Source organism: Falco punctatus (assembly GCF_963210335.1).
Source record: "Falco punctatus genome assembly, chromosome: Z".
Lineage (NCBI taxonomy): Eukaryota > Metazoa > Chordata > Aves > Falconiformes > Falconidae > Falco > Falco punctatus.
Genome location: NC_137586.1, coordinates 55228314 through 55250598, shown reverse-complemented (window position 1 = coordinate 55250598; position 22285 = coordinate 55228314). Strand labels below are relative to the sequence as shown.

General features: G+C 39.6%; 1 protein-coding gene across 8 annotated transcripts in view; it reads right to left on the bottom strand.

Moving 5' to 3' along the window:
- The window catches only part of PCGF3 (polycomb group ring finger 3), a 62379-nt gene that overhangs the window by 33813 nt on the left and 6281 nt on the right, over window positions 1-22285 (bottom strand). For 2 of the 8 annotated variants that reach the window (XM_080372736.1, XM_080372737.1), the window contains exon 2: window positions 14563-14721. The exons of the other annotated variants lie outside the window; for them this stretch is intronic. The gene's annotated coding sequence lies outside the window, so the exon portion shown is untranslated. The remainder of the gene's footprint in view (window positions 1-14562; window positions 14722-22285) is intronic. 8 annotated transcript variants of the gene reach the window in all.

The following is a 22285-nucleotide window of genomic DNA, read 5'->3' as shown; positions in this document are numbered from 1 at the left end:
CGCGGAACCTCACTTGATCCAGCTCCTGGCACCACCGACATATGGGCCCCACAGACCCAAGTTTCCACTCCTGGCACTCAAATCCACTCATGCCAGCCTCTCCAGTTGCTTGCACCCTTGGCTGACTTAAGAGTTGCTGGCACTCAGGGCCCTCACAGACACACATGCACACAGAGAGGAGCTCCTCCAGGAAGAAGTTAGGAATTAACAGAGAAGGTAAGACAGACTGCACTGATCAGATACAGGGCATGGCTAGACACATGTACTGACCAATCATGTAGTTACACATGCTTGGCCTTTTAAATCCCCTTGCCCCTCTCTTTTCCTGTGTTTGCTCCTCCCCAAACCACCTAAATGCCTCCATTCCCCTGAATTTGGCTTCTCTCCAAATCAACCAAAGTCCTTTGTAATCCCAAAGTGCTCTTACCCTGCACCCTACATGTTCCATACTCCTGACAGTAACAACTCCAGCCCCCAGTTCAAAACATGCTCCCACACTGACTCATGGGTATGGGTGTCATGTCTAGACAATGGGACTGATGGCTCCCCAGGGACAGCCCTTGTCAGGTTACACACCTGATGGGCTGTGCCCTCCTTCAGGTCCTTAATTTGGGTTCCCTGCCTGTCACTGTGCCCCTGTGCTCCTCTAGGCTTGAGGAGGTGGGCCTTTGACAAGCTGATAAATCCTGCGATGGGCCTGAAAATCGTTCATTAGGCAGGGTATGATTATCCAGCATTGTTGCTCTGTGCTCCTGTGTGGGTGTGCAGATGACCTTTACCATGTAACCTAACAGATCTCTCTAAACATGTCTACAGAAACATATTTCAACTAAGGCAGGAGAGATGGGTTTGATGGATCAGCTGTTAGATGTATAAGGAATTGGCTGGAGGGCACAACCAAAGAGTTACAGTTAATGGCTCAATGTCCAAGTGGAAACCAGTAATGAGTAGAGTTCCTCAAGGGTCTGTATCAGGAGAAGTACTACTTAGTATCTTCATCAATGACATAGTGGCATTGAGTTGCACTCTTACAACCTTCTGCATGACACCCAAGAGCAGTGGTGTAGTTGATACACTTGAGGGGAGCAATTCATCCAGAGGGACCTTGATAGATTTGAGGACTAGGCAAATGTTAACTTCAACAAGTTCAACAAGGCCAAGTGTAAAGTCCTGCACCTGGGTTGGTACAATTCCTGGTATCAGTAGTCTGGTGGATGAAAGGATTGAGAGCAGCCTTGGAGAGAAGGCCTTGGTGACAAGGATGAGCAAAAAATTGGACATGAGCCAGCAATGTGCACTTACATCTCAGAAAGCCAACCATACCCTGGGCTGCATAAAAAGAAGCTTGGCGAGCAGATCAAGTGAAGTGTTTCTCCCTCCCTACTATGCTCTCATGAAACCCTACCCAGAATACTGCGTATGTTCACAGAGTATACCTCTGTGTCCCCCGCTACAAGACAGGTGTGGACCTGTCAGAACAGGTCCAGAGGAGGGCCACAAAAATCATCAGAGGGATGGAACACCTCTCCTATGAGGAAAGATTGACAGAATTGAGGTTGTTCAGACTGGAGAAGACAAGGCTCTGGGGAGACCTTATTGTGGCCTTGCAATACCTAAAGGGGGCTTATGAGAAAGATGGGGACACACTCTTTAGCAGGATCTGCAGAGATACCACAAGGGGTAATGGTTTTAAACTAAAAGAGGGTAGATTCAGACTAGATACAAGGAAGAACTTTTTTTTTTTTTTTTTTTTTTTTTTTTTACCATGAGGGTGGTGAAACACTGGAACAGGTTGCCCAGAGATGTGGCAGGTGCCCCATCTCTGGAAAGATTCAAGGTCAGGTTGGACAGGGCTTTGAGCAACCTGATCTAGTGAAAGGTGTACCTGCCCATGGCAGGGGGATTGGACTAGATGATCATTAAGGGCCCTTCCAACCCAACTATTCTATGGTTCTATGATTCTAAGCAAAGTAAATGTAAACTGTTCTTCAGCCCTGCAAAAGGGAAATACTTAAACAGAGTGTGCAGAACACAGGAATCCTCAACAAGAACAGTTCTTCCAAGAAGTTTTTTCTCAGCTGGTCAGCAAGCAAGCAAGTCCTCCAAAAAAAATAGGGCAGTCTGCTGCATGCTTAGAAACTGTTAACCCTCTCTAGTCTCCCACAGCAATGCTTGCGGAGCATACGAATGAATGCCAAACCAGAGTAAACTGCTGACAATTAGATACATATTCTTGCTGCAGTTCAGTAAATAACAAACACATATGCATGACCAAGTAGCATAACTTTACTTCCATGTTCTCAGGTCTTAAGATAGTGCAGATGATCCCTTAAGGAAATCACTAGGAAAACTGTTAAATGAACATTTTGTGAAATCCCCTTAATATTTACAGTTTATCCCAATTAAAAAGCACAGTAGTCACCAAGCCTGGAAGTCATAATGTGTTACTTTCAAACCTAGTTAAAACTAGACCAAATGCTATTTCCCTCCACTTCCAAATCCAGAAGAGTCTACCAAATCTACTTAAGCATAAGGTGAATCTCCAGGGACTTTAATTCAGATATGATATCTATTACTCTATGTATTGAAAACTGGAAACATTTAGGAAGAATATAGCCTCTCAAAGTTCATGTTATCTTAAAATATGACATTTAAAGAGCCTTAATTTACCATCACATCTAAAATACTAGCTGTCTTTACAACTAGAAAAATGGGTTTAAGTACCTCACCATTCCAATTATATAGCACAGAGTGCACATAATTATTCAGATAAGCCACTACCCTAGTGTTTCTTTTTAGGGACTCACATGCCTGCTACAACTAAGTGTGGGTTAACAGCTCGACTCTTGCAACCAAAATAACATTCTCCACTATTTGAGTTTCTAGCTGATTACAGCCCAGTTTCAGTTCATTCGTAATTGCTACTTCAAAATACAGGTATAAGTTAATTTCACTACATATCATAGAACCATAGATTCATTTAGTTTGGAAAAGATCTTTAAGATTATTGAGTCCAACCGTTAACCCAATACTGCCAAGTCCACCATGAAACCATGTCCCTAAGCACCACATCTACATGTCTTTAAATATTTCCAGGGATGGTGACTCAAATACCTCCCTGGGCAGCCTGGTCCAATGCTTCAACACCCTTTTGATGAAGAAATTTTTCCCAATATCAAAACTAAACATCCCCTGGTACAACTTGAAGCCACTTCCTCTTATCCTATTGCTTGTTATCTGGGAGAAGAGACGGACATCCATCTCAGGTAGTTGTAGAGAGCATTAAAGTCTCCCCTGAGTCTCCTTTTCTGCAGAATAAACAACTCCAGTTCCCTCAGCCGCTCCTCAAAAGGCTTATGTTCCAGACCCTTCACCAGCTTCATCGCCCTTCTTGGAACACACTCCAGTATGTCTACATCCCTCTTGAAGTGAGGGGCCCAAAACTGAGCATGGTATTCAAGATGCAGCCTCACCAGTGCCGAGTGCAGGGGGACAATCACTTCCCTTGTCCTGCTGGCCACACTCTTTTGGACACAAGCCAAGATGTTATTGGCCTTCTTGGCCACCTGGGCACACTGCTGGTTCTTCCACTTTTCATGGGGTGGTTGTGACTCAAGTGCAGGACACAGCACTTCTCCTTGTTGAACCCTATAACAGCTGGCCTTGGGCCATTGATCTGGCCTGTCCATGACTGATGATCCCTCTGCAGAGCCTTCTTACCCTCAACATTCCAGCCCAACTTGTGTCATCTGCAAATTTACTAAGAGTGCACTTGATAACCCTCATACACATGACTGATAAAGATACTTAACAGGACTGGGCTCAATACTGAGCCTTGGGGAACACCACTTGCGACCAGCCACCAGCTGGATGTAACTCCATTCCCGACAACTCTTTGGGCTTGGCCATCCAGACAGGTTTTTACCCAACAAAGTGTGTACCCATCCAAGCTGTAAGCAGGGAAATGGTGTTAAAGGCTTTACTAAAGTCTAGGTAGACAACATCCACAGCCTATCCCTGATTCACTAAGTGGGTCACCTTGCCATAGAGGGACATCAGGTTAGTCAAGGAAGATAAAAACTAGGATATTACAAGGCCTATATAAAAGTTATATTATCAGAATGTACTTCTCTGTCATGAAGGGATTAGAAAGTAATCATGTCTTCCTGGAGCAAGCAATCATCAGTATCTATTTCATTTTTACATATTCCAGTATTTTTGGTTTTTCTGGGGGGACGAGGAGTAGGGTGGGGGTGCTGAGATATTTCACTGTTCCCTAATGAATCAGGAGCTTTCTTTAGAAATTATAACTTTATAAGCTGCAGGTGAGTTATTGATTTCTTCCAAGTATCTTGAATTATCAGAGGTTTGTGCCAGAGGTATTGCCTCCAAGCATCAAGAACACTTGCCTGCAAAAGATATTCACAAAGCCAGTCACACAAATAAGCAAAAGGAGAAGTGAAAACAGGACAACTGCAACAGTACCTAAAGCTCTAGACTGCTATAACATTTTTCTCTCTCAAATATTCCCCAAGTCTATCTGTTTTAAGCACTGTTTTGAAGAACTAGCAAAAAATACCCACCTTTTTCTGTCGACTGCAAGTAAAAACCTCTTCCAAGACAGACAACTAAAATTTTTTAATTAATACAGTAATACTACTGTCCTCATAGAATATAGGAAAAAATAAAAACAACAAAAAAAAACCAAACCCCGAAGCTCACGATCCCTGTTTTAAACTATGTGAACTGGTAACTGGGAAGGCTTTTTTTGGTTGTGCGTTTTTGGTGTTTTGTTTGTTTGTTGTTGGGTTTGGGTTTTTTTAATTCCTACTGCTGGTTCCATACCTAGACAAATCAGTGAGATTTTTTTCTCTCCCTCCCTGCAACTACCTGGCAACCAAAGTAAGTACAATACTTCTATAGTAAAAGTGCCTGTACATAAGTATGACTTCATGTTCAGTATTACTCCCTAAGAGACTGCTTCAGTGATGGGTTTTATACTAGTCAGATTTTTAGGACAGGAATTCTTACTGTTCACTAGTCACTACACATTACTCTTAAGGTTTTTACAATTTATTCATGATCAAAAGTCAAAGGTTAGTAGGTGACTAGACAAGCAATGTATGAGTAACGCAATCTTTAGCCAACTTGCTTGAAATAAAATCTGTCATGCTATTTTAGACGATTTAGATCATGATTAATGGTGATGTCAGTCATCAGGTAGCAAAAAACAAAGAGGAGGCTAATACCACACCACTTTCATGAAAACATTCTCTGAAAATGACCATGTACTACTCATTTCATTGATCTTTCATGCTCAAGAGTACTATGGTCTTTTTTGAGGAGACTTGACTAACAGCCAAAAGAGGAACTACCTGGGCTATAGTCACGCCATAACTAATAGTTGCACTAGGGTGGCTTATGGAATTTCCACTCCAAAGGAAAACACATTCACTTTTACATAGGTCTCATTCATTTAAATGTAAAATAAATGACACCTTGTTAATAAACAACATGTAAAAAGTGACACGAATGTTTGAGATAACTTAGAAGTAATAATCAGGATACAGTAGAATCAAATCTACTCATTTACTCTTCATTCACCCCACATACTTACCTTTTATGGTATGATGAGAGTCTGATCTACCTAATACTCTTCCATAAAACACCTGTTTCTGTCTACACAAAATGAATTATGCCCGGCAGTAACTGTCAAAACATGACAGTTCAAAATTTCTGTCTTGCATGTTATTACTGAAAGACATTATGAGTGAAAAAAGGACTTCAGTAAGGCAGGAGAATATCAATGTAGTTGGGAGACAACTGAGTGACTCAAAACTGGGTCCTACATCCCTTCACACATGCTTTGGTAAATTATTTTCCATCATTTCTGTTTGCAGAGAGAAATGAGGAACATCAAACACCACCTCCTGTCAGCTGTTACAGGAATTAACTTTCTTAGAAAATTCACAAAATATAAGTACTATCAAAATGTTAAATATATATATAAAAAGACCCATTCAATCTCAGTTTGGCATCTAATCTTGAAAAACTCAAAATGATTAGACACATGTTTAATACCAGGGCTGGATACACAGACATTATAATATAAGGGTTTATTTAAATATTTTCTCTAATACATTGCTTAGATTTCGAGTCTGTATTAAAAACAACTGTATTAGTGTCCTGAACAGCCAACTACTACCCGCTTGCTAAGTTTTACCTAAAAATTGTCACACAGGTGATCTCTCAAAGTATCTGCAGCCAAAGAGAAATCCCAAATTATGGAAGCTAGTTCTTTTCTTTAACTTTTCACCTGACAACAGATGCTTATAAAGCTCTAAATTAAGGAAGACACTTTGAAAATCAAGTAAATAACTAACTGTTACTCCTTCAATAAAGTCAACTAAATACAGTAAATGCCACTTTGTCAGTAAAAAGGCAAAACACTAGAGTTGCAATACCCAGTATTTTACTGTACTTTAAAAAGTCATCTACATCTTTGTCTATCTGTTAACATAATAGAATCCTACAAAGAAGATGGATGTTATGCCTATATTAAGACTCGTACTATTTTCTAGTGTGTGTTGAGTTTCATTAGATTCATAGTAGATCTGAATTCACAGTCACCATGACTTAGTAATATAAAATCCTCCATAAACAGTGACTTTAATCCAAACACATGAAAGCACAAGTTTCAAACAGCAGCAGTATTTACTGCAGTCATAATCAGATATTAATCCAGATTGCGTCACGGGTCAAGTTCAATAGCCACAGTCTACTGTCAGTGCAATTTTGTAAGCCACTGATAAAACACCTTCTAGAATCATGTTCAATTCTAGTAGAACACATTAAGGAAGAATGGCATCAAACTGAATCAAGTACCAGGAAGAGTTATCACAATTAGGAGAACACAAAGCATCAATGAAAAACACCTCTGTCTTTCCTGTATTCACCTATTATGTCCTGGTCTCAGAGGGTAGTATGACTGCTACTTACAAGGAGAAAGCAGAAAGAACACACATATATAAATTATCTAAGAGTTAAGTTCAGGAGGACTTTAGAAAAACACTCCCAAATACCTGTAGCAGTCTTAGACTTCAGTTAATGTAGGTAATCAGGAATCTTGTTTACTTACTTGAGGGAGACAGTGGAGACATAAGTTAACTAAATGATCCAAACATTTCAGGCTTTTATTGTTTCTCTAAGATGAAGCCCCTGATAACAGTAACTCACAGCAAACTCAGGAAGATGACAATAAATATGTGTTTTTCCTTCTCAGTATGCCAACTGCAGATCAATAAACACAAAGTATGTCACACCTTCAACTCTTCAGTTTGCAGTGCATCCATTCTTAATCCCCTCTTGTAAAGACTACCTGTAACCTTTTCAAATCTTTCTTACAGAAGCCCACTACAAAGTTTTGTGGCAGATGTATAGACAAGGAAAGAAAATGAAAGCACACTGAAAATCTACAAATGGGAATTCAAAAAAGCACAGAAACTAAGCACCCTGCTTCTGTCAAGCTGGAGACAGATTTTGGCATTAGCTGCCTTCAGCTCTGAAGGTGAAAGCAAACACACTGCAAAGAAATGCATGTCTAAGGTTTTCCTGACTTCAGGCAATGATGATTGAAAATTGCCCTATATGAATATGCATAAAAGATCAATACTAAATCAGAGCTGGCATTTTAAAAGGTTCTGTTTAGGAAGAGGAGAAGTAAGAGTAAAAAGTAAGACTATGGCAGATTTTTAAAGTAAGGAAAATGTATATACACACTAAATGCAACCTGGCCTACTTACTTGATAGCCTGCCACCTACCACAACTGTCAGCCCCAGTGTGTTATTCCCCATATCTTTCCTCCTCCACTCTTTCCACTGCCTCAGCTCCTCTTACAGAGTCAGGCAAGGGATAAATAATGTGTAACATCCACCCAAGACACATTGGCAAGTGTAATTATGGAAGAGATCACATTCTCATAATTCAGCAATAGGAGGCTTTTCAAGTTGTTGCATCAAAAGGCAACAGATGGCAGGCATCTCTTATCAGAAATAAAACATGATCAGGAAAAAAAAAAGAATACATGATACGAGAATTTTTTAAAGGTACTTTTTGTTTTCTTTCAGTTAGAGTATTAACTTAAAAAACTACCTTAAGTGCAGTAACCATGATCTAACTTGAGCTTAGAGATTTCAACACAGATTTAATTGTATAACAATGTATTATCTCAAAATCAATACTCAGAAGTCATTGGAACTATACGCTGACCATTGGCAAGGGCACTCACCCTAGAGAAAGAACCGTTAATTATAAAAATCATGCATTCATCTAACTAGTCAAAAACGTACAAAACACAAGATCAATAAAATTCTCTGAGTACTTTGAGTGGCTAAAAATATTCTCCTATTCTTTTACTGAAGTGTATTACAGTATTAGGGTCGGGGGGGGGGGGGGGGGGCGGTGTTTATATGGTGGTTTGGCTTTTTTCCTTCAAATAAAGTAGCTGTCTCAAAAGCAGCATACTACAGCCACGGTTCCTAAATTGTATTGGTCTTGTGTACTAATAACATGAAACTAGCCTGTAAACCTCAAAGAAAAAAAAAATGATTAAACTTTGCTGGGTTTCTTGAATGGACATTTAAAATGGCAGTGAACATACTACCACAAAAATACAGGGCCATTTAGTATTGCGAATTTCTATCATTTAAGACAGCACAGAGTTAATAAACTTCTACATCAGTTGCTAGAACACACCTTAGCTAGACAGTCAAATTTCAGACGCTGAATCTCCATTAGCACTGGACTCCAACCACCAGGATCAGAACTTCCAACTTTAGAACCAGTAGTGAAGTTCTTCATCTGTGGAGGAGAGGTGTCTTCAGCAAAAGATCTGCAATGAGTACCAGTGCCTGTGGAGACCTGCAGACTGAGAGTATATGAGGTGGCCCTACTGCAACAGCACGCAAATTTTAAGTTCTGTTGTGCCTGCAGCGCCACCTGCTAAGGCAAACAGGATCCTCTCCTTTTCAACCCCAGCCTTCCCAACCACTCACTCCTTTTAACCAAGTATTGTAGTGGGCAGGGTAGGAGTCAGCAGCAGAAACGCAGAGGGAAGGGAAAGGGCAAGACAGGTTCTGGGAACATCAAAACTCTTTTAAACTTGGTGTCTTGCACTGGTTTTGGTTGCTCTGTTTGTACTTAACTTCACTGAAATTAAAGGTGTAGCACTTAACTACTATGCCAGTTACTACGATAACATTAATCCTATTTAAACAAAGTTAGGATGAAATTTTATTACTGAGAATGTTATGCTGTCCTTTTACACATCGCAACAGACTATCACCTCAGAATAAAATTTTTTAAAAAAAGTTATTAGATAGAAAGAATCATAGGACAAGTAAATATCTCTCATAACATTTGCACTCATCTGTTAATCAGGAGGCGGAGTTTTTAAAACTTGACTGTCATGGACAAACCTCTATAGGATTGTATTTAAGCTCAGCCCATACCTTATCCTCCACTGAAACCATTTTCATGCAGTTCGCTTTCACTGATTTTGAGAGCTGCTGAGCTATGCAAACAGCGAATAACTGCAAGCATTCAATGTATCTATCAATACTCTGACATTGTGTTATCGTGATGTAAGCCATTTCCATTTAATTCTCGTAGAGCTTAGGCAGCTGTGGCACAAGCAGAGAAGAACTAAGATGGAAAATGAGGAAATACATTGCCTCAAAGCAGATGTTTCATTTAATATTAGATAACCTAAAGAAATCTGTCCCATTTGTAATATAATCCAATCAGAAAAGGTGATTTAATGATCTCAAAGCTCTAAAACATGAACACAATTCTTTTTAATTTTTATTTTAAGGGATCTTTTTTAATCAAATGTACGTACTACTGTATTTGTATTTTATTGTATACCTGTATGTGCACAAAGTTCTCTCACATATACTAGTTTATAGATTACATCATTAGTAAACTTTCTAGCAAGAAAAAAATTCTTCTGCATTTTGAAGCAGAATACATTTTTCCTTATCTGCCATCTAGCTGCCTTGATTAGTAGAACTTTAGAATGCTGTCACTAAATTGCTCAAAGCAGGACTTTAAATAGCATTAAACCAGCATCTTCCATACAGGTAGTGCTCTCAAGGCTTAGGGATGCTTTGGGAATGACTCATAAATCTGTGGACAGTCTTCTGCTGGACTTAAAAATTTACATATTCACAGGAAGGTTAAAAGAGAACTTGAGAATGCTCAGGGGAAGAAGATGCACTGTACAGTGCAAACTGGCAGCAGCAAGACATTAGCTTAGCTCCACAGCCTGTGAAACCACATCCTTCAAAACACTTAAGCAAGGTGCACTCTAGACACCTCTTCCAATTAAAACATGCTTAGTTATACAGACCACGAGTTCTTCATGGTAGGGTCTTGACAGTCCTAAGAACAGACTAACAAATACTGGGATGCAGGAAAATATCCATGCAACAAAAGTTAAAATTTTCTGCGAAAAAGCCTGCATAAAAACAATGTCTGACTCGCCAGATTTGATCCTACTACACAATTTTCTATTTCTGAAAAAAAATCACTAGTTTAATTACATTCAGATTACTCTTTCCATTTTGCTATTTCCTTTGTTTAGTGCTGAGGGTACAAGATAATTTCCAATTAACATGCATTACAAGCACTGATAAAACTGGGAAGATGATCTAAAGTGTCAAAGTTCTTAAAAGTCTTTAAAAATACTATAAAAACACAGCATTATATCAGGAGTGACTTTCATTAATGACCACTACTACAACCTTCTCTGAATAGAATCGGGTTCCTTATCAGAAATTAAAATCACTGCTAGAGGCAGGAGCCTTTTGAAGGAAAGACTACTCTTAACCTAAGTACTATCCCAGCTTAAGTCTTGACAAAATGTTATAGAAATACTTGTCATACACTGGAAGAGTATGTTTCACCATGCTCCTTACTGAGAAATGAGAGACAGAAACTACAAGCCATTAAAAGGCACTATGTTTTAATTCAGTACACATCGATCAGAAAAAGATGAAGCGATCCTTGACTTCCACTGATCAAGTCAGTCAAGAATAGCCTTGAACCTCATGAAGAGCAAAGTCCTTTAAAATCAAATCTTCTGTGAGATTCTATTGTCTGAACCCACATCACTTTTTTGAATAATATCTGTGCACTTCAGAGAAAGTAATCTAGGACTTAACTACTGCTGAAACAGATTGTAATCTTGATTACTATGTCCTCTGCAGATGGCTGAGCAACTCAAAATACCATGTGACTTTCAGTTGTTATTTGAACTGATGGGTGTACATTTCCACTTATTGCTCTATGACTCCATGGAAATTAACAACAGCTTGAAAAGTTCACCATGGAGAAGCAAGAAGCCTTATGCACCTATGTCATCAGCTCCGAAAAAACTTGTGTTTTGGTGATTTTTCCCTTCCTCCTTCCCCTTATATAGGTATGTTTTAACTTCCATTGTTGAAAAGTCCTAATCCTACAATGAAAACATCTAATTGCATAAAATGTTACATGTGATTCTACAACCCCAGAAACCAACCTCTTATTAACAAAGACACAGAAAAGGTGTATCCCTAGCAAGTCACTGTATACTAGCCTGAATACTAGGATTTTTGTACCTTTTATCTGAACTTGTTACCGATCTCTATCAGAAACAACAAATTTTCCCACTCTCATGCAAATACTGCCTATTTTTGAAAAAGAGAGGATAAAGAATATTCATGTAGGAACAAAAGACAATTCATTATGGTATTTAGTAAAAGGCCTTTAAAAATTAAGGTTTTCAGTCACTTGACTCCATTTACTGGTCCAGACACACTGGCAGCCCAATGAAACAGTAGCTGTCAAAATGGATATCTGTAGTGAGAGGCCAGAAGCTATCTGCAGGCAAGAAGTAGGAAGGTGCTTGCAGTAGTGGGCTGGAAATTAGGACCATGTGTGGCAATCAGTTATCTGAGGGGAATGTGCTTGAGCTTGTAGGTCAACCCTGGGAGGACAAGGAGTGTGAATAAACACAACAATTAACATGATGAGTCATGCTGACAGAGCATAGGGGAGTGGGGGACGGATGGCGCCAAGGAGAGGTAACCACCAATCAGGGATTGCCTAGTATGCAATGCTTAGCTTCAAGAACCAATCTGTTTAAAACACGCAGCTTCTGAAAGTGTATAAAAACTCGTGCTTCTGTACAATAAATTGACATTTGCTTGCATCAAGCTGCGTCCCGTCTCTTCATTCGCAGCAAATTGGTGACCCCAACGTGATGGGTTTATGAACCGCCAGGCTGAGCGGCAGGCTGCGAGTCCCACAGAACATTGAATGAGCTGCTGAAAGGAAGCAGGAATTGAAAAAAAGTCCCTCTGGAATTGAGAGGTGAGCTGTGTGAAACCTGGGAATCAAGTGTCTTCCCCTATGGGAGATGTATATGGACTCATGAAGGGTCTTCTGGTCAGATCCGGGACTCCGTGCCTCAGTCTCCTCAAATGGTGACCCCTATGGTGGTGTTCTGAAGCCTTGGAAGAATAAGGATGGAACTGGTCGATATAAACTCGTGCTTCTGTACAATAAATTGACATTTGCTTGCATCAAGCTGTGTCCCGTCTCTCCATCGCAGCAGGTGCTACAATTAACTGAACGTATATTCCACCAACAATCACTTTTCTTTTTAACATCCCCACATAGCATAAACCCAGATTACAACACTTGATGGTTAATTAATACAAACAAAACAAAGATTTGAAAGAACCTGAAAAATTACATATCCATGACTCTGGTTAAAATAATTCAGTCATCAAAGCCTTCAGCTTCACTCATATGTCCAATAATTGCCTCTGTGCTGTTATGACAGCAGATGAGCAAATGTTGCTAAAATTGACCCATACCTTGCAAATGCTTAGTAGGTATTCTGTATTCTTCCTGGATTCAAATATACACACACTAACTTACATAGAGTTAGCTACCCATGAAACATACAACTCAAATGAAAAGGAGCCTTGCAAAATATTTCTTCTTTTGTTCTTGAAACCCCAGGAGGACTTTAAGATACACTCTGCTCACATTTCTATTGTATTTAACTTCAGCTCTTTCAGATATAAATTGAAGCAACAACGTAACTTAGTCTCCTTTGAACAATTGCTGCTGCAGCCTTCTTACCCCAGACAAAATCCAGCCTTTCAATTGGCTGCAAATACGAAAAGAAACCTGATGGTTAGCATTGTTTATTTAATATCAAACTATATAGCAGGATTTTAATCAATAGAGCAAAAAAGCTTTTCCAGTCCTCCATATTTTGCAGTATTTGGAAGTATCCGGAAGTTGTGCAACTTCAGTTTTGAAAAGTTTCATTCTTTTTTTATTTTTTTCTTTCTCAAAACAAATACAATTTTTAAAGTAAAAACACTGGGGAGGAGACACGGGAATGCAATACAGAATCAGGACCATCTGAGCTAGAACTTGCAGGTGTTAAAACAGAGCAAAAGCACCAGAGGTTTGTATATGTTACTTCCAAAGACTGCAAAATTACCAAAGACTGGTAAATGCACTCTCAAAAGCTTCCTTTTTCTTAACAAATAAACATGTACATCATGTCAATAGTACATCAACCCATTAACAGCTGGAATAAAGCTATAGCTGGCAATCACTGCCAGAAGGGAAAATATTCATAACCCCTGAAGTTTTCCCAGTAGTGTGTAATTCTTTGTCAATATACTTGCAAAGGGCTGGAAAAAAACCCAACAATGCTACCTCATTTCACTAGTGTGGCATATTTTTCAAGTATCCAAGCAACCTCCCCTTACTGTCTTCAAGAACATTTTACTTTGTTCAATATAAAGGAGCTTGCACAGCTAGACATTGTGAATTTTAAGAGAAACAAGTTAGCTTTGAGTCTTCACTAGAATAAATCCAAATGATTATAAAAATGAAAACTATATGGGCTTTAAGCCCTGCATCAAATTTAGATACCACTGATAATGTTACAGCAGACAGTATTCTTCAAGTACTTGATGTTTAGAAGATGCAAAGTACAGTTAGTATAAATAGTAGAAAGCTCTGGTTTCATAATGCAAGGCATACAACAACTTTCTTTTAACTAGATGTTAATGCAAGTGAAACAGAATGTTTTCACAGGGACAATTTCCAAAGTTTTATAGGACAGACCTGTTGCAACTACTCATCATCACTTGAAGAACTCAAGTACAATAGGAAAGGAGAGAGGGAGCTATTCAGATCACCTGCACTGACACCATTTATGACAAAGACTGAGCAACAGCAAATAGAATGGCACAGCAGAGCTAGTTTTCTTGACAAGTTGTTGTGGTTCAATCCCAATACCATGTAGCTGTTTGCCCACTCTCACCCCGCCCCAGTGGGATGCGGAGGAGAATCTGAAAGTAGGTAAAACCCACGGGTTGAGATAAGAACAGTTTAATTGAAAATAAACTATAATGATAACAAAGAAAAGGAGAAAGAGAGAGAGGAATAAACCCGAAGGAAGACAAGTGATGCACAGTACAATTGCTTACCACCTGCTGATCAATGCCCAGCCAGTCCCCGAGCAGCGATCCAGCCGGCCCCCCGTTTATATCCTAAGCATGATGTTCTATGGTATGGAATATCCCTTTGGCTAGCTTGGGTCAGCTGTCCTGGCTGTGTCCCCTCCCAGCTTCTTGTGCACCTGTTCACTGGCAAAGCATGAGAGACAGAAAAGTCCTTGACTTAGGGTAAGCACTACGTAACACCCAAAACATCAGCGTATTATCTACATTACTCTCCTGCTAAATCCAAACCACAGCACTGAACCAGCTGAAACTAGGACACAAGTACTCATTAGTTTTTGGATTTCCAACATTGCCCAGTTCAGTGTAATGTGAAGAATCTGAGGGTGCCAAAGCCAGTTGTGAAGTCTAGCATACCCGCATCTTAAGCTCCAATAGCTTAACCAAGGACACGGACAACAGCCTTTGCCAATCTAGTTCTGGCCTCCTGTGTTTGTATTCTGCAGTTCTTGCTCTACTATGCACATCTGCCTCTTCCCTTGAACAAATACACCAGTCTGAGCACACACTCAGCCAGTTCAAAGAGTTGATTCAGTCCAACACTAAGCTAAGATATAATTACTCAAATTACATTTGCTCAAAAGCTCCAGAGTACAGAAAACTTCATCAGGTGACAAAAACCTCCATCAGTACACTGTTAATCCTCATTGATAATACTACATTGTACAAGTCAAGCCAACCAAATCAAATTCAACACCATTTTACTTGCAAAAGGCTTGAGTATTTATAATAAGCAGGAACCCAACAGTCCTAGACACAGTAAACATCTGACTTTTCTGTTATGAGGACTTGCAATTCTCTTCACTAAATACTTCGATCTTAGTCAAGTAAAGTACTAAAATGTAATAGTCCTAGGCTGAACAGACTAAAGCCATAAGTTTCATGCTTTCAGTGAAACATGAGTTGTCATTTCCACTTCTTTGCCGAGTAGAATCTTTTGCATAAATGAAATATCGGGAGCCTAAGTATTTTTAAAACAAAATTAATCATCAGTTCAGTATGCTGATGACTAGAGAGTAATACCTGATGTAGCCAATTCTATCTTCTCAGGTGCCTTCAGGGAGAAATCTACAGTACTTTATATATTAATTTCAGTTTCAATGCCTTACAAGACAAACTTACTGTGAAAACCTACTTTGACCACAACAGTAGCATGAAACTTTTCAAATCCTGCCATGAAGCTGTCAGCCCAAATCATGTCACCTAACTTTAAGCCAAGCTACCCTGGTGCTTGTTTGCTATCTTCCTCCCTCCCCTTCCACCAGTGACAGACATACTAAAATACCAGGAGAAAATCATCACTTATTAGAGGATGCACTTACCACAAAGCCGCATCAACTCCTACTCTAGCAGACCCTCCTTTAGTGTCAGCCTTGTAGGCCCTGAGCAGCACACATATTTCTTGTAAGTCTTCTATTCAAGTATCATCCATTACACATGACAAACTTCCCTTGAAAGACAGTGGACAGCCAGCCACAATGCTGAAAGCACAAAGGGCATTTCAGCTGATCTGCAACAGAGCAGCTGAACTATCAAGACACTGTGAGGCCCTCTATTCCACAGCTGTGCAGAAAACGCTGAAGGCTATTTGCCCTCTGCAGAATCAAGGCCAATGAATAAGCACTTGTCAACCCTAAAAAGGCATGAAAATCCAGCAACCTGGACAAAGGAAGTGTGCTCAGCAGAACTCTCCTTTTCTCCTGCTGTACCTGCGTAAACTGCACTCAAACCCACTGAGAAACAGGCTTCTATATAAACAGCAGTTAAAATGAAGACTGCCGTAAGAGTGGCAAAAGCATGTATACTTGTAGTAGAAGAATGAATACTTGAGAGGAATCAGGAAAGAAATGGCAACATTCAACAGGTAATAGAAAGGAAAATGAAAAACTGCAAATCATGCCCAACCTGGCAGCCTTCTGTGATGGAAAGACTGGCTGGGTAGATGAGGGTAGAGCAGTGTGCATTGTCTACCTTAATCTCAGCAACTCTTTTGAGACTGTCTCTCATAACATCTTCACAGGTGAGCTCAAGAAGTGTAGGTTAGGCGAGTGGACTGAGAACTGGCTGTATGGCAGAGCTCAGAGGGTTGTGATCAGTGGTGCAGAGTCTCGCTGGAGGCCTGTAGACGGTGGTGTTACCAGGGGCCAGTACTGGGTCCAGCCCTGTCCAACTTACTCATCAATGACCTGGATGAAGGAACAGAGCGTACCCTCATTAAGTTTGCTGATGACACAAAGCTGGGAGGAATGGCTGACACACCAAAAAGCTGCGCTGCTATTCAGCAAGACCTGGACAGGCCAGAGAGTTGGGCAGAGAGGAACCTCATGACGTTTAGCAAAGGCGGGTGTAAGGTCCTGCCCCTGGGGAGGAACAACCCCACACACCAGCACAGGCTGGGGGCTGACCTACTGGAAGGCAGCTCTGCGGGGAAGGATGTGGGAGTGCTGGTGGACAGCACGTTGCCCATGGGCCAAGAGTGGGCCACACATGCAGTGTGCTCTGGTGGCCAAGAAGGCCAACAGCATCCTGGCTTGTATCCAAAAAAGCATGGCCAGCAGGACAAGGGAAGTGATTGTCCCCCTGCACTCGGCACTAGTGAGGCTGCATCTCAAATAGCATGCTCAGTTTTGGGCCCCTCACTTCAAGAGGGATGTAGAGGTGCTGGAGCGTGTCCAGAGAAGGGCAACGAAGTTGGTGAAGGGTCTGGAGCACAAGTCTTCTGCGGAGTGGCTGAGGGAACTGGGGTTCTTTAGTTTGGAGAAAAGGAGACTCAGGGGGAACTTACTGCTCTCTATAACTATCTGAAAGGGTAGGCAGGTTGTAGGCAGGTGGGGGTTGGTCTCTTCTCCCAGATATACGTGACAAGACAAAAGGAAATGGCCTATCAGGAAAAATTTCTCCATCAAAAGAGTGGCCAGTCTTTGGAACAGGCTGCGCAGGGAGGTGGTGGAATCGCTATCCCCCAAGGTGTTTCAAAATTGTGTAGAAGTGATGCTTAGGGACATGGTGTAGTGATAGAGCTGGCAGTCCTGGGTTAACAGTTGATGATCTTAAAGGTCTTTTCCAACCTAACTGATTCTATGATTCTTTTCAGTAGTGCCAAGCGACAGGACAAGGGGCAAAGGGCACAAACTGCAACACAGGAAGTTCCATCTGAATATGAAGAAAAACATCTTTACTCTGAGGGTGACAAGAGCACTGGAACAGGCTGCTCAAACAGGTGGTCAAGGCTCCTTTTTTGAAGACATTCAAAACCTGCCTGGATGCAATTCTATGCAACTTGCTCTAGAAGAATCTGCTTTAGTAGGGGGTTGGACTAGATCATCTCCAGAGGTCCCTTCCAACCCTGACCATCCTGTGAAATAGTATTTTGAGCAAAGGAGGAAGAAAAGGAAGTTACGCTTTTGGAAGAAAGAAACACTGAAGTGTAATCTAGCTTACTGTGGGAGGGTTTTAATTCTTTCCCATTTATAAACAAAATGGACTACAAATATAGGGGAAAAGCCTGTACTCATGCAGTAAGCACAGAAAACATTCCTCCAACACGGTAATTCTAGCTTTTTCAGCTCTTGGCTTATTTCAACATGCTGACCATACCATCTTCACCATACTAAAACATAACAAGAGCATAAAGAGCAGCACTGAACTACTAACGCAAACATCTTAACAAGTTTTTACCTTTTCAGCAAATGCAGTAACTTTATCCATCAGAAGCAGCAGACACTGCAAAGTTTTCAAAGTACCTTTTACCAAAACACAGAAGACATAACTACATTTCATCAGCCACGTTTCTTGTAGGTCATATGTTCTGAACTTGCCTTAAGGTGTTTGTATTTGGTATCAGTCATATTGCATAAGGGAAAGATTCCACCTCATGCTTTTGGCAGGCTTAATGAATTGATTACAGTAACATGAGCCTAGTATCTCTGAAATTTCCTTAAACTGCTATGTGTGCTCATGTAAAACAAATACTGTATTTTCAAGTCAGCATGCAGAAGCCAGCATTCTCAAGTACCTGTTTGACTACAAGTACATAGTTTTAATGGTTTTGTTTGGGTTTTGGGGTAGTTGTTTGTTTTGGGTTTTGGGTTGGGTTTTTTTTTTGGGGGCGGGGGGCAGGGATTGTCTTTTAAGAACTGAAATAGCCATCCTTTTCCAACCCAACCACATCACGAATGACTGAAGAATGCTCCAACTTTCCAGTTCAAAAATGTTCAAAACATTCTCAACAGAGTAACAGTTTTTGAAAGCTTACACTTTTAAAAAGAATTATAAAGGCCTCACATTCCATTTATTTTCATTTCTTCATCATCATTAGATCTAGTTTCTGCATGCATCTAGGAAGGGGGTGAAAAAGTTAAACATCTAGCAATATGAAACCATGTATTATCTTCCACTAAGAAACAGCACTTCACAGAAAAGGTATCTGCAGTTTATCAAACCATGTTGTTGTGTTTTGGGTTCGGGTTGGTTTGTTTGACTTTTTGATGTTTCACTGGCCATGCTGCAGCAACGAAAGATTTCAAAATCTTCACTGTTAAGACATTTTTTCACTGCTGCAGCAGGTGCTGAATAAGCTGTGGTAAGGGACCCTGGTAATTGTTTACTTTCTCTGAGATTTGGTTAAGCTGTTGGTGTTTGGCAATTTTGAGAAAGTTTGCATGGCTTATCATTAAAGTGTGTATCTTAGTGAACATAAAAAGGGAAATACAGATCATAATTTTGGGAGATCTTACTAATGTATGCCATAAGAACAGCACTCCAGAATTGTGGCTGACAGCAAGTTGGTGGATCTAGCTCTCATTTCACCTGCCTTTCTTCCTGAAGTTTCCCCTTGCTCTTCTGCTACGCTGAGTCTGTACTGGAATAAAGTCGCCTTCATTAGCGGTTTGTGCTAATATTCTATACTGTTAAAATAAGCACCTGATATGCAAGGAATTTTTGAAATCTATAAGCTAAAACTTGTATCAATCTTTTATTCATTCTATATGAAAAAGTATTCATCATTGAAAATATCACTGAACTTACAGAATTATGAGAGATTTGATAATTAGCATTCAAAGAGATGGCCATTACCAACAAAACTCTTCAACCACACATTGATACAAACCATTAAAAACCTGTAGGAAGAAAATATTCTCTGAAAACATTTAGCCTAAATAGGGCCTGATAGTCCATGCAAGGAATAAACCAGTAAATAAATAAACACTACCTTTGTGATTTATCATAATAATCGCATTCCAGCTATACCTTAAGTCTCCACCCAAGAATTTTTAAAAGCAAAATCAATTTCATAGACCTTTATTGCTTCCCACAACAAATTTCAACACTAGATGGATGTGTGACACATACAGCAAAAAGGGAAGAAACAGTACTTCAGTGCACGATGTTAAATATTGCAGCCTGCTAGTAGTATCTATAGGCTTAAATTTGGTTCCTCTACAATTCACCAAGAATTGCTTTTGGAGATTGAACTATGCCATAAGGGACAATCAAAATAACTTACAAGCATGAATAAAAAAGTAGTAATTGTTTAAATAGATGACATCTTCACTGACATTCTCTCCCTCCATTCTTTAGAACACAACTTAATAAAATACCTCACAAGAAATAACGTATTGTTGGAAGTTTGGCTGACAAGGACTGAAAGGACGCTGCCTCACAGCGATCTCCACACAGCAAATCCTGAGCATCTGGAAGACTTTTTGTGTCAGGATGTACCATGTGTAGATCTCTTCATACGCTATGAACAGTTGAAAAAGTAATTTTAAGGAAAAAAAAAGTTCATTCCTTTGGTTTTGAATTAAAGCTGGGAGAAGAGAGAGCTGGTTGTTTGGTTTTTTTCCATTTGCATACTAAAATTGTCAATGTCTGCAGATGGTATAATGGATGACTAACTTGAAAAAAGGTTACTTATCATGGGAAGCAGTAAGTGTCTAAGGAATATAGCAGAGAAGTTAAAGCAGCTCATTTTTCCCTTGTCTTCACTCTTCCAGTGAATACATCATACAGTAATATCAGGGCTAATAATGGAGGCTACAGAAGAGGAATCTTTCACTTCTGTCTTTCCACATTCTAAAGATAAAACAAAACTCCACGACACGTTCCAATCATCTCCAGAAATCCAGTTCAGTCTTGACTCATGCTTGTGATTGAGGAATAAATGCCCTGCAGTGGCTTTGGAAACCTACGTCAAGTTCCACTTAGGCAAGTCATTTGACCCATTTGGTGGAGCGACTGAGGGAGCAACTGAAACATGGGGACAGAACATACTTTCTCTTCCCAAAGAGAAGTAGCAAAAATACTTCATTTCAAGACCATAAACCATTTACATACTTGCTCACAAAATGAGTTATATAGTTAGACCTACACTTCTCTGTGTCCTCTTGCAGTGTTACAGTAAAAAAGAAAAAAGAATAAAATAACTTTTTGTCAATAACAGTAAGAACAATAATAAAAAAAAGCAAGGCGTTATCCTCTCTTTGTAACACTTGGTCCAAATTCAAGCCATTTTTAGTCATAAAATCACAATCACACAACCCATGAGCTATTATCATCTGGGCACAATAACCTTACATTATCTAAATAACTACTATAGATTAGAGCAAACATATTCCTGATAAACAACTTCTGGTGACAGCATCTAGGATTATGCCTAAAAAAGTTGCATTAAAAGCGACTGCAACTAATACAGTACTTTCTACACCTACATATTTCAATGACATTAATAAAATGAAACCTTCAAGTGCCAACATTCACTTAATACCACGTGGATCAATATACAGACTGCTTCTGATAACATCTGACAAATCTTGAAGAAGGTGAACTGAAGAAAATTAGCTCCACTAGCTACCCAGAGCCTTTTTATCTGCCCAGGTGCCATTAAGCTACTTCAGATATAAGCCTAGTTTTCTTGTGGATAATGGCCGTAATAAGAAGTACAAATGAAGCATTTTTTTTTTAATATACACACAAGTCTTTTCTGAAATTATTACACAATGACCTGAGCTTGGGCGGGATTTCTATGTATTCTAGCCAGGCAAGAAATGGAAGTACAGGATTAGAAAACAAGATTAATAAATTGGTAGGCAAATAAACTGCTTATTCTGATGCCACCAAGCATAATGCTACTATTAACAAGGATAAATGTTATTAAAAAGCACCTTTCAATTAAACTACTCCTGCTCAATAATAGTTAGATTGAAACTTGTGGTAAATTGAGGTATTACCTCAGTTTTTGAAATAGACTAGATTTTAGATTTCACTGCAGAAATAGACATAGACTGGAATTTAAAAATACAGATTCAAGGTAAGTTAGTGCCAATTTACTTGCAGAAGGAAAATGCATATATGGATTTTCCAGGGGGGAGAAAAAAAAAAACCACAAACAAAAATACTGGGCACCTTGCTATAATTTGTCTGGTAACAGCACGAGTATAGAACAGAGAATTTTTTTTTTTACCAAGATTTTAACCTGTGAAATAATCATCATTTTATGACAACGCAATACAAAACCCATGATCTTAAAGCATAAACTGATTTCAGATGCAAGGCTACTTTGCAATCAGTCTTAGGAAACTGCTATAGCAAAAGGCAGCTTAGTTACTTCTTCATTCAACAAATGAAATCAAACCACGTAACTGTTCATAAAAAACGTAAATGTTTGTTTCTAAACCTGATGGATTTCACT